This window comes from Chlorocebus sabaeus, chromosome 9, assembly GCF_047675955.1.
Source record: "Chlorocebus sabaeus isolate Y175 chromosome 9, mChlSab1.0.hap1, whole genome shotgun sequence".
In the NCBI taxonomy this organism is placed as follows: domain Eukaryota; kingdom Metazoa; phylum Chordata; class Mammalia; order Primates; family Cercopithecidae; genus Chlorocebus; species Chlorocebus sabaeus.
The window spans coordinates 105,442,877-105,455,930 of NC_132912.1; positions in this window are offsets into that span (position 1 = coordinate 105,442,877).

The window sequence follows — 13,054 nt, forward strand, 5'->3', positions numbered from 1 at the left end:
CATGTCGAAACCCTGTTTCTACAAAAAATACAAAAATTAGTTGGGCTTGGTGGCGCACACCACACCTGTGGTCCCAGCTACTCTGGGACTGAGGTGGGAGAACTGCTTGAGCCTGGGAGGCAGAGGTTGCAGTAGGCCTAGATCAAGTCACTGCACTCCAGCCTGCGCAACAAAGCAACAGAGCGAGACCCTGTCTCAAAAAAAAAAAAAAAAAAAAAAGAGAGAGGTAGGGGCGCTGATTCCTGAGGCCCAGCTTAGACTCATTGGGAATCTCTGAGAGCCCAGGAATTTGCATTTTTAATTCTATTCTGACACATCCTGGGGTTGGAGAAGTGCTGCCATCGGGGTGGCCAGGGTCCTCCCTGCTGCTTGTCACAGAGGCCACTGTGGGGAGAATAAGCTGGGACACCCCAAGGCCCTTCTCTGGAGAGGGACCTCATCATCAAAAGGCTCCAGTTGTAGACTGATGCTCTGCACGGAGCTGTTAAGTCCACAGCCCATGTACTTCTGTACTCTGCTGGGTGACTAGCTGTCTTTCCTCTTGTTTGAGCAGAATCAGGGCCTGAATGCCACCTACCCCAGGAAGCCCAGGACAAGGCAGAGAGCCATGTAAAGTCCCATGCTTGCCAGGCACAGTGGCTCAGGCTTGTAATCCCAACACTTTGGGAGGCCGAGGCGGGCGGATCACCTGAGGTCGGGAGTTCGAGACCAGCCTGGTCAACGTGAAATTTCATCTCTACTAAAAATACAAAAATTAGCCAGCATGGTGGTGGGCGCCTGTAATCCCAGCTACTCAGGAGGCTGAGGCAGGAGAATCACTTGAACCCAGGAGGTAGAGGTTGCAGTGAGCCAAGATCGTGCCACTGCACTCTAGCCTGGGTGACAGAGCCAGACTCCATCTCAAAAAAACAAAATGTCCCATGCCAGTGGTCCAAGCCTCACTGACCCCTAGCCACGCCCCCCCCCCCCCCCCAGAAAAATAAAGGCTTGCCAAGCACGTTGGCTCACGCCTGTAATCCCAGCACTTTGAGAGACCAAGGTGGATGGATCACTTGAGTCCAGGAGTTCAAAACCAGCCTGAGTCACATGGTGAAACCCCATCTCTACTAAAATGAAAAATTAGCCAAGCGTGGTGCTGTGGGCCTGTGGTCCTAGCTACTCTGGAGACTGGGAGGATTGCTTGAGGCTGGGAGGTGGAGGTTGCAGTGAGCTGAGATCTTGCCACTGCACTCCAGCTTGGGCAACAGAGCAAGATCCTGTCTCAAAGGGGAAAAAATAAAGAAAAATAAAGACTGGGGCTGGCCAGACCAAACCATAGTCATAATCTTGCTAACTGCCTCCGCCTTCCTGCCCTGTGCGAGTAGAGGATGACTCGGGTGGGATGGTGGACCCTTGCTTCATCGTTCCCTTCTCCAGTGTGGCAGGGAGCCAGGAACTTTATGACAACAGCTGGCCTCCCCCTTCCCTCCCTGTGCACCTGTTTGGGGCTAAAGGGAGTGGGGAGATGGCTGGAGCACAGTGCCCCTCCAGCCCAGGGTGCAGGATGCCTGGGGACAGGTAGCGGTGGACAGTCACTTCACTCCACTGACATCTGCTTCTGTCTCACCGTCCCTTTCTCCAGTTCCCAGGAACCCTGGGACATCCCCCATGCCAACAGTTGGGAGCCAAGACAGAAAGCTGCCCAATTTCTTTCCCACTTGGCCTAGTTTTGTTTTGACTGAGGGGAGAGGCCCTTTCTCCAGGTGCGTCAGTCCACTGAGATCTGATATCTGGAGGGGACATTCTGGTGGGAATGGGATGGGCTCGAGCCCCTCCACGTCCCAGCTTTGAAGCCCACCCCAGACAAACACACGCTCACGCACACATCTATAGGTGAAGCAGCAGCTGCCCAGAGTTGGCTTGGGGGGATCCCTAGGCAGCCAGGGAAGCAGGGAGATGCTAACCCACCCAGCTGTCCCCAGCCATCCAGCTGTCCCTGGCTTTGTAGGAGCAGCTGTCACCCAGCTCCCAAAAGGGTCAGGGGCAGAGGAGGCCCAGAAAGAGCTGGGGCTGCCCCAGGGAACAGGCTCACTCAGAAGTCATCGGAGGGGCCTTCTCTGCCCTGAACTGGTGGCCCCTTGGAGAGCCGGCTGCAGCCACAGGTGCCCCAGCACACGGCCCTCCCCTCCTGCCTTCCCCCAGAGGCCATCACGCCTCCCCTTTCCGGGAAGGGTTGGGGATCCAACCGCGTCTCCCCACCCCACAGACCTGTGGCCCAGATGTGCTGAGACTGCAGGGAGGCCACCGCGAGGGAGGGGGCGGGGGTGGTTTCCTCTGCCGCCTGCCGGCCCCAGCTCTTTCATGTTGCCGCCCTCCCCATCCCAGCCCGGAGCCCAGCAGCTGGGCCACTCCTGCCCCCTCCCTAGGCCTCGCTCCCAGCTGTCTTTGGGGTGGGGCAGGGCAGCTGGGGAACAGCTGCAAGGCGGGAGCCTGGGGGGTGATGGGTGCCCCCTGCAACTGCCGGAAACGGTCTCTGGGCCAAGAAGGGAGTCTGAAGGTGGGGGTGGGGAGGGCGAGGCCTGGGGGATGATCAGCTCCACCCCCTCTCCCAGCGCATCTGGCCAGGAGACCCCAGCTCAAAGCACCCTCCCAGCTTCAAAGGGCACCCTGGGGTGGGAGGCAGGAGACAAGGGTGGGTGCCCTGACCCACTGAGTCAGCACCCCAGGGCCCCCTTCTCCAAGCTGAGACCCCCACATTCTAACCTCACCTCAGGGTTCTTACAGGCCCTGCTCACACTCTTCCACTCATCCTGTCATTGTCACCTTGGCCTTCCTAAGGCACCCTCATCTTCTCCCATCCGAGGGTGGGGTAGAACAAATTCAATTTGCAACTTCAGGACCCAGGACCCATCTAGCCGCCTGGGGAGTTCCCTACCCCACCTCTGCAGCCTGTAAATTCTGGGGGAGGCAGCCCTGGAGAGAGGATCAGAGGCATGTCCTTCCCTAACCTCCCACTCCAGCCTGCTAAGAAATGGGAGCAGGGCTGACCCAACGAAAGTGTGGGGGGGTGAAGGAGCTGGAGTTGTGATCCCTAGGTATCCCCAGACAGACATCACCACACTACAGCTCCTCTTCTAAGGTGATCCCAGCACTTTGGGAGGCTGAGGCATGAGGATCCCTTAAAGAGACCAGCATGAGCAATATAGGGAGATCCTGTCTCTACAAAAAATTAAAATATTAGGCTGGGCGCAGTGGCTCATGCCTGTAATCCCAACACTTTGGGAGGCCAAGGCAGGCAGATCACTTGAGGTCAGGAGTTCGAGACCAGCCTGGCCAACATGGTGAAAGCCCCACTCTACTAAAAATAAAAAAAAAATTATCTGGGCCGGTCACGGTGGCTCACTCCTGTAATCCCAGCACTTGGGGAGGCCGAGGTGGGTGGATCACAAGGTCAGGAGATCGAGACCATCTTGGCCAACATGGTGAAACCCCATCTCTACTAAAATACAAAAAATTAGCCGGGCATTGTGGCGCGTGCCTATAATCCCAGCTACTTGGGAGGCTGAGGTAGGGGAATCGCTTGAACCTAGGAGGTGGAGGTTGCAGTGAGCTGAGATCGCACCACTGTACTCCAGCCTGGGGACAGAGCAAGACTCCGTCTCAAAAAAAAAAAAAAATTTATCTAGGTGTGGTGGCAGGCGCCTGTAATCCCAGCTCCTGGGGAGCCTGAGGCAGGAGAATTGCTTGAACTGGGGAGGTGGAGGTTGCAGTGAGCGAAGATCGCGCCATTGCACTACAACCAGGGTAACAGCGCGAGACTCATATCAAAAAAAAAAAAAAAAGCCAGGCGTATTGGCTCACGCCTGTAATTCCAGCACTTTGGGAGGCCGAGGCGGGCAGATCACGAGGTCAGGAGATTGAGACCATCCTGGCTAGCACAGTGAAATCTCGTCTCTACTAAAAATGCAAAAAATTAGCTGGGCGTGGTGGCGGGCACCTATAGTCCCAGCTACTTGGGAGGCAGAGGCAGTAGAATGGCGTGAACCCAGGAGGCGGAGCTTGCAGTGAGCCGAGATCACGCCACTGCACTCCAGTCTGTACGACAGAGATTCCTGTCTCAAACAAACAAACAAAGAAAAACACACACACACAAACAAAAAATTAAAAATTTAACCTGACTTGCTGGCATGTGCCTGTGGTCCCAGCTACTCAGGAGGCTGAGGCAAGAGGATCACTTGATTGCTGGAGGATCCCTTGAGCCTGGGAGGTCAAGGCTGAAGCACCACTGAACTCCAGCCTGGGTGACAGAGTGAGACCCTGTCTCAAGTAAATAAAGTAAAGTAAAGTAAAATAAAATAAAAGCCTGGCATGGTGTCTTATGCCTGTAATCCCAGCACTTTGTGAGGCTGAGGTGGGCTGATCGCCTAAGGTCAGGAGTTCGAACCAGCCTGGCCAACATGGTGAACCCCTGTCTCTAATAAAAATACAAAAATTAGCAGGGCGTGGTGGTGGGTGCCTGTAATCCCAGCTACTTGGGAGACTGAGGCAGGAGAATTGTTTGAACCTGGGAGGTGGAGGTTGCAGTGAGCCGAGATTGTGCCACTGTACTCCAGCCTGGGTGACAGAGCAAGACTGCGACTCAAAAAAATAAATAAATAAAATAGCCTCCCTGCATGTTTTTGGAAAATTCTTCCTTGGAGGAGCTTTAAAAACAGTGGTCTCCAGAACCCGGATTCTGGTACTGGTTCTAGAATCCTCTGAATCCTGTTTCTTTTTGTTAAGAGGGCAAGGAATGAAATTGAGAGCACTCTTAGGTTGCCGCTGTCTTTTTTTTTTTTTTTTTTTTTTGTGGAGACGGTGTCTTGCTCTGTCTCCCAGGCTGGAGTGCAGTGACGCAATCTTGGCTCACTGCAAGCTCCGCCTCCCAGGTTCATGCCATTCTCCTGCCTCAGCCTCCTGAGTAGCTGGGACTACAGGCGCCCCCACCACACCCGGCTAACTTTTTTGTAGTTTTTGTAGAGACGGGGTTTCACCGTGTTAACCAGGATGATCTCGATCTCCTGACCTCATGATCGGCCCACCTCAGCCTCCCAAAGTGCTGGGATTACAGGCGTGAGCCACTGCACCCGGCCCTAGATTGCCTCTGTCTTATACTCTGTGCAGAAGAGCTGGGGCAGGGCCTGGGGTTCAGGCTTTTCCAGGGCTAAGATTCCAGAGTCTTCTTTGGAGGCTGGGAGGAATGGGAAATACTTCACAGTATGGGGCAGAGTCTGCTAGGGTTGAGGGGGGATCTGCCTGGACCAGGAAGGGGCTGGTCCCGAGAACATGAGCTTCTTCCTTCAGTTTCTGTCGTTCTTTCCCAACTCTCTCTCCTTCTACCTGAATCCCAAAGTCTGTCTTCCCTTCCAGGATAGCATGTGTTCCAACTCTGCTGGAATTCCTGCACAGCCCACAACCTCAGGATGTCACTGTCGCAGTGAAAGTCCTTCCACATAACCAATAGAAAGCTGATGGATAGAGCTCTGGTCTCTACCGTATCTATTCTCGATCTCTCTCTCTTTTTTTTTTTTTTTTTTTTGAGACAGTCTTGCTCTGTCATCCAGGCTGGAGTGCAGTGGCCTGGACTTATCCCAGAGCTCTACACTAGGGGGATCTTCGAATGTTTCCTTCATGAGAGACCAGTTTTCTGTCATTATTGTGTGGTTAATGCCTCTCAACTGTAGCAAACTGGGATATTTATGACTTCTCCTTGCACCAGATATTCAATAATTGGCTCTTTCTTGAGGGAGAACCCATCTGCTTTGTGATATAGATTTGTTTATTATTATTATTTACACTGAGGCAAGCAGGGGGTGATATGTGAGGTGGTATGCAGCTTGTAGCATGGGGGCTTCGAGATGGCACAGAATGGCCGGGCGCACTGGCTCATGCCTGTAATTCCAGCACTTTGGGATGCTGAGGCCGGTGGATCACCCGAGGTCGGGAGTTCAAGAACAGCCTGGCCAACATGGTGAAACCTCGTCTCTATTAAAAGTACAAAAATTAGCCAGGAGTGGTGGCAGGCGCCTGTAATCCCAGCTACTCAAGAGCCTGAGGCAGGAGAATCATCACTTGAACCTGGGAGGTGGAGGTTGCAGTGAGCTGAGATCACACCACTGCACTCCAGCCTGGGCGACAGAGTGAGACTCCATTTCCAAAAAAAAAAAAAAAAAAAAGTCACCATGAGGCCGGGCACAGTGGCTCACACCTGTAATCCCAGCACTTTGGGAGGCCAAGGTGGGCAGATCACCTGAGGTCAGGAGTTCAAGACCAGACTGGTCAACATGGCAAAACTCCGTCTCTACTAAAAATACAAAAATAGCCGGGCATGGTGATGCACGCCTGTAGTCCCAGCTACTTGGGAGGCTGAGGCAAGAGAATCACTTGAACCCAGGAGGCAGAAGTTACAGTGAGCCGAGATTGTGTCACTGCACTCTGGCCCGGGCGACAGAGCAAGACTCTGTCTCAAAAAAAAAAAAAAAAAAAAAGGCTGGGTGCAGTGGCTACACATCTCAAAGTGTAATCCCAGCACTTTGGGAGGCCGAGGCGGGCGGATCACGAGGTCAGGAGATCGAGACCATCCTGGCTAACACAGTGAAACCCCGTCTCTACTAAAAATACAAAAAAATTAGCTGGGTGTGGTGGCGGGCGCCTGTAGTCCCAGCTACTCGGGAGGCTGAGGCAGGAGAATAGTGTGAACACAGGAGGCGGATCTTGCAGTGAGCAGAGATTGCGACACTGTACTCCAGCCTGGGTGACAGAGCGAGACTCCATCTCAAAAAAAAAAAAAAAAAAAAAAAAGCCTGTAATCCCAGCAGATCACCTGAGGTCAGGAGTTCGAGACCAGCCTAAACAACATGGTGAAACCCTGTCTTTACTAAAATACAAAATTAGCCGGGCATGGTGGCGCATGCCTGTAGTCCCAACTACCTGTGAGGCTGAGGCAGGAGAATTGCTTGAACCTGGGAGGCGGAGGTTGCAGTGAGCCAAGATCGTGCCACTGAACTCCAGTTTGGGCGGAAGAGCAAAACTCCATCTCCAAAAAAACAGAAAAGAAAAAGAAACTGAGGCATGGAATGTTCCTTCTATGTGCTAGGTATGTGAAACTCCATCTCAAAAAAAAAAAAAAAAAAAGCAAACAAACAAAAAAAACAAGTCACCATGAGTTGGTGATAAGTACAGTCCAGGAAGGCAAAGCAGGTTGGGGACACAGGGGATGCCAGGAGGGGAGCGGGTGTGGAAGTGTTTATAGGGAGGACTGGGCAAAGTCTGGTTGAGGAGATGGGAAACCTCAAGAATGTTGGGGGGCAAGATCTGGGGGATACTTGGAGCAAGAGTGTTTCTGGCAGAGAGAACCAGCACAAAGGCCTCTGGCAGAAAATGTTGTTTCAGGAACAGTCGGGGGTGAGGGCAGCTGGGAAGAGTTGGGGGTGGGAGAGAGCAGCGAGTGATGAGGTCAGACAGGCAGTGAGGGGACAGGGCTCAGGCCATGGGAGGGGTTTTGCTTCTGCTCAGGAGATATTTGCTGGATGAAGAGTTTCACAGGAAGAGGGTTAGAGGGTACCCAGCTGTCCTCTTAGGGAGGTGGGGCTTGAAGCATGCCCTAAAGGAAGGGAAAACTCAAAAGAGGGGGCAGACATCCCAGGGAGGAGGTCGCTGTGAACACAGGTGGGAAAATGAAATTGTGGGGATTATGCTTGGGGGAGTAGTGAGCAGAGATGTGGGCACAAAGGCTGTGTGGAGTCCATGGCTGATAAGTCCATTAAAAAGGTTTGGGGTCAGATCAGCAGGGCCTTGAATAACAGGGTAAATGGTTTGGCTTGAGGGACCCACAGCAGCAGGGCCTCTGAAGGCATCTGAGCAGGGGACTGCATTTTAATAATGGCACTAATCCCTCGAAGGAGGAGCAGGCAGGGGAGTCCAGACCAGGCTGGGAGGCAGTGGGAGGGCCAAGGGAGAGACAGGTGGGGTTCAGGGTACACCCTCAACCCAGTCTAAGGAGCGGGAAGGCGGGTGGCTGGGTGTCCAGGTCCTGCTGCTCAGCTAAGGGATGGAAGCCTGGATTAAGCCTTCCCCTTCCCTGCCAGCTAGCCATGGGCCCCGGAGTCAGCAGAAAATCCCGGCTCCAGGGAGGAGGCAGCGTGGAGCCAGAAGCTGCTGAGGGAGCACTGGCAGCAAGATGCCATTGTACATCCGCAATCAAGATGCTTCAGAGGAAATCAAAGCACCAACTGGGGAAATGATGTGTGCACTCTCTTTCTCTCAAACACACATACAAACTTCTGCCTCCAAAATGGGTCAAGTGAAGGCTGTGGGCGTGGGTTGGGGAGGGAGGGCTGGGAGAAGTGAGGGCCTGGGAGCCCGGGAGCAGGCTGGGCCCTGGTGCCCACTCACCCTCCTGGCATAGGGGATGGCAGCAGCTGCAGGGTGGGGCGGGATGTGAGGATAAATATACACCTCCCATGCATATGGATCATGCTCACAGCTGCCCTCCTTGCTTAGTGTTCATTAGGACCAACTGTTTCAGGAGCAGTGGCAGGCGGGTGGGAGAGGGTGAGGTACCCATTCACAGACTGGGGGTAGGGGGGCTGCCTGCAGCTGTGCAGATGCCTCCCCCACTGCCTGGATCAGCATCTCAGCCCCTGAATGCCCCTTCCTCCCGCTTTCTCTTCTCCCGAACTGCTGCTATGCCAGATCTGGAGGTCTCAGGGTGGGAAAGGGGCCTGGGGCATGAGTGAGGATGAAATCCAGGCTACATCCCCATAGGAGCTGGGGAGAGTGAGGGGAGAGTTGGGCTGGATTGGATCCCTTGGTCCAGGATGGGCTGTTGTTTACAAACCAAAGCTTCTTATCCCCTTCTTCCTAGAAGCCATCTGTAGCATTCCAGCAGGAAAATGGCTTTGGCACTGTCCTCTGGAGGCTCGAGGGAAGCCCCATTCCTATGTGACAGCCCTAGACCAGGCTTGCTCTGCGCCTCCAAAGGGAATCCAAGGGGGCTGAGGTTGGTGGACCGGCATCAGGATTCTGACGTCCTGGCAGCAAGGAGGGCTAGGGAAGGAGAATGCTGGGCTCCAACCCGGGAGCAGGTGCTCCAGGTGGGCCTGGGCCTGGGCTCGGGGAGAGTGCTGAAACGCAGGCCCAGGGAGGGGTCTGGCTGGTGTCACAGGCAGGGTCAAATGTAGCTATATAGCTTGTGCCTACCCAAGGGAACTGGCTGAGGGGTCTGCAGCTGGTGCCACGCCTTGTACTCTGGTGTGGGGCATCACCTCCCACATGGGTCAGTGGTGGTCTGGGTGACAGGCCTCTCTAGTGTTAGGAATATGGCCAAGAGGAACTGCCTGTGGACAGAGCCCGTGTGTCTCCTATGGTCAGCTCTTTCTCCTCCTGCTCCAGCGGTCTGAGGGGGCTCCTAGGGCTGCACCTCCAGGGGGCTGGCACAGGGGATTCTGAGCCCTGGGTGGGAGTGGAGGCAGCTGATCTCAGGCCAGAGCCCCAATGGCAACAGCCTCCCCAGGGTCCTTTTCTTGGGATGTAAGGGTGGGGCTGGGCACTTCCTGCCCCCTCTACTGGTGGCATCCAGAGCAGCAGCTGACTCTGGGACCCCAGGACAGGGTCTTCTGGATCCTGAAAACAGGGTGAGTGGCAAAGAGCGAGGGCTACCTCTCGCCTACCTCCCTGGGGTGGCATCATGGAATAAAATGGGCTTTCAGCAAGTGTGCTGGCAGGAACCGCAGTCAAGCCATTTCCTAGCTGTGTGACTCTGGGCAAGTGACTTAACCTTTGTGAGCCTTGGTTTCGTCATCTGGGAACTAGGGACAGTAAACGGCTATCTGGTAGGGCTAATCAAAGGATGAGACCCACTAATGACTCAAAGGAGAAGCAGTTGGCTTAGCTAAATGGGATTCTGCCTGCAACCCTGTACCTCTCAGCTTCAGGTATCCAAGCAAATTCTCCCTGCCCCCTCCTGGACGCAGCTTGCTCTCTGTAGTTCTGTCATTAATATTTCATTTCTTTAGCAAAGGCTTTTTGTCCCTGGGACACTGCTATTCACTCTGGAGAAGAAACCGCTCCGTGCAGAAGGATTCCTTAGCTCCTTTTCTGACAGCAGAGCATTACGAGCCAAAAGCAAACAGGTATTGTGGTATGAATCTGGGACCCAGCAATGAAACAAGCCTGGGTTCAAATCCTGACTCTGCCCAGTTCTTCCTGTGGGATCATGGGCGAGTGATTCGAATTCTATGAGCCCCATCCCCATACTGTGAATGACAATATCTACAGTTAACAGTGTCTTTGCGAGGATTAAATAAGATAACTGTGAAGTACCTGGTGCAAGTGGCTACCTCCTTAACTCTTTTCCCCTGGTCTGACACTGCGGGGGCCTGGTTGTTTGCTGCACTTCCACGCCTGTGTGTGGCTGGTTCTGGACACACACACACACACACCAGTGCTGGACCAGCAGAATGACTGCAGGGAGCCAGGGCTCTCTTTCTTTCCTTCCTGCCCCTGCTCCTGGTGGCTGCAGCTTCTCTGTGTTCTGCAGTGTTGGAAAAGGAAATTACAGAACAGATTGCAATTAAGAGGGATGAGGGGGAGACAGGGACAGAGGCCCTGAGATGCAGCTTGACTGGGCGCTAAACTGTGTTTGCACCTGGAGCCAATCAGGAGCCTCTGATAAGAGCCTTTCCCACTTACAAATCTAATAGCAAGAGGTGTGGTTGGGGTGGCCCTGGGAGTCCCGAAGGGAGGGGGCTGCTGGCCTTGAAAGTCACAGAGCCACATGGGAGGGAAGGTGGGAGGCAGAGGTCTTGGGGGCCTGGGAAGGTCTGGACTCCAGACTTTCTGCCAGCTGTTATATTTGCTACCATTGATTTAGCACCTACTACTCACTGTACGGACATCTCATCTCATTCTCTTGACAACTGCACAACATGATTATTGCCTAATTTTGAAGATAAGAAACTGAGGGCCAGGCACTGTGGCTCACACTTTATAATTCCAGCACCTTGGGAGGCCAAGGCACGTGGATCACCTGAGGTCAGGAGTTCAAGACCAGCCTAGTCAACATGGTGAAACCCTGTCTCTACTAAAAATACAAAAATTAGCTGGGGATGGTGGCACATGCCTATAATCCCAGCTATTCGGGAGGCTGAGGCAGGAGAATCGCTTGAACCTGGGAGGTGGAGGTTGCAGTGAGCCGAGATTGTGCCACTGAACTCGTTTGGGCAGAAGAGCGAAACTCTGTCTCCAAAAAAACAGAAAAGAGAAAGAAACTAAGGCATGGAATGTTCCTTCTATGTGCTAGGTATTGTCCTAGATCTAGGCACTTTGTTTACATGAGATCTCTTTTAAATCTCCCTATGCTGGCCTAGTCAACATCAAAATGCTGGGATTACAGGCGTAAGCCACGTGCCCAGCTACACTTTTTAATTGTACTGCACTGTCCCTTTTTTGGGCAGGAAGCGCTGGGAAGGGCTTTGCCAGATTTATCAAAACAAAACCAAAAAGCTAGGATGACCAGTTAAATTTTAATTTAAGATAATGCATTTTTTGAGTGTTATACTGATGTCCCAAATATTGCATGGGATATACTTGAATTAAAAATTATTCATTGTTTATCTGAAATTCAAGTTTAACTGAATGTTCCGTAATGTATCTGGCAACCCTAATTCTTCTTTCTCCTGCTTCCAGCTACCAGCTAGTTCTGCCCACAGCTTGCTCTTTAAAGGCTGGGCGCGGTGGCCCACGCCTGTAATCCCAGCACTTTGGGAGGCCGAGGCGGGCAGATCACGAGGTCAGGAGATCGAGACAATCCTGGCTAACATGATGAAACTCCATCTCTAGTAAAAATACAAAAAAACCCCAAAAGTTAGCCGGTGTGGTGGCGGGCGCCTGTAGTCCCAGCTACTAGTGAGGCTGAGGCGGGAGAATGGCATGAACCCGGGAGGTGGAGCTTGCAGTGAGCTGAGATTGTACCACTGCACTGCAGGCTGGGCGACAGAGTGAAACTCCGTCTAAAAAAAAAAAAAAAAAAATTAGCTAGACATGGTGGTACCTGCCTCTAGTCTCAGCTACTTGGGACGCTGGGTTGGGAGGATGGCTTGAGTCCAGGAGGTTGAGGCTGCAGTGAGTTGTGACAGTGCCACTGCACTCCAGCCTGGGTGACAGAGTGAAATCTGTCTCAAAAACACAAAACATACACACACGCACAAATGGTGAGGCCCTGTGGGACCAGCCGTGCTGCTGTGTCTCTAGCCTGATGAAGGGACAATGAACTCTTCTGCTCCAGAGGGCAGAGCCCGGGACAGCTGCCAACTCTGCACCTTCCATGTAACACTGGGCAGGTCTGTTCCCTCTCGGAACCCTCTGTAAATGGAAGATCCAGTATTAGGTACTATGTAACTGCAAGTCTCCCTGCAGGCCCTAACTTTGCTAATTATTTCTTCTCCCTTTTTCCTGTCTGTCAGGCTGGACCTGGCCAAGGATGAAACCCAGTCTATGGTTGTGCTGTGTGAGCAGAGGACATGCAACACCTGGGGCAGGGAACCCAGGGGAGCAGTGCTTGTCAGAGGCTGAGGGGAGGAGGCTGGGCAGAAGGAGCACTCAGAGGCTGGGGGCTGAGGCTGCTGGGAAATGAGCCACTGACAGATTTTTTTTTTTTTTGCGATGGAGTTTTGCTCTTGTTGCCCAAGCTGGAGTGCAATGGTGCGACCTCAGCTCACTGCAACCTCCGACTCCTGGGTTCAAACAATTCTTCTGCCTCAGCCTCCCAGGCAGCTGGGATTACAGATGCAAGCCACCACGCCCGGCTAATTTTGTATTTTTAGTAGAGACAGGGTTTCACCATGTTGGTCAGGCTGGTCTTGAACTCCTGACTTCAGGAGATCTACCTACCTTAGCCTCTGAAAGTGCTGGGATTACAGGCGTGATCCGGCCCTGCCATTGACTGTTTTTATTCTCCAGAGGCGGCAGCTTGCTGAGCATTCAGACCCAGGCTCCCAGCCCCACCTGCACTGAAAGGCTCTGTGATTTCAGGCAA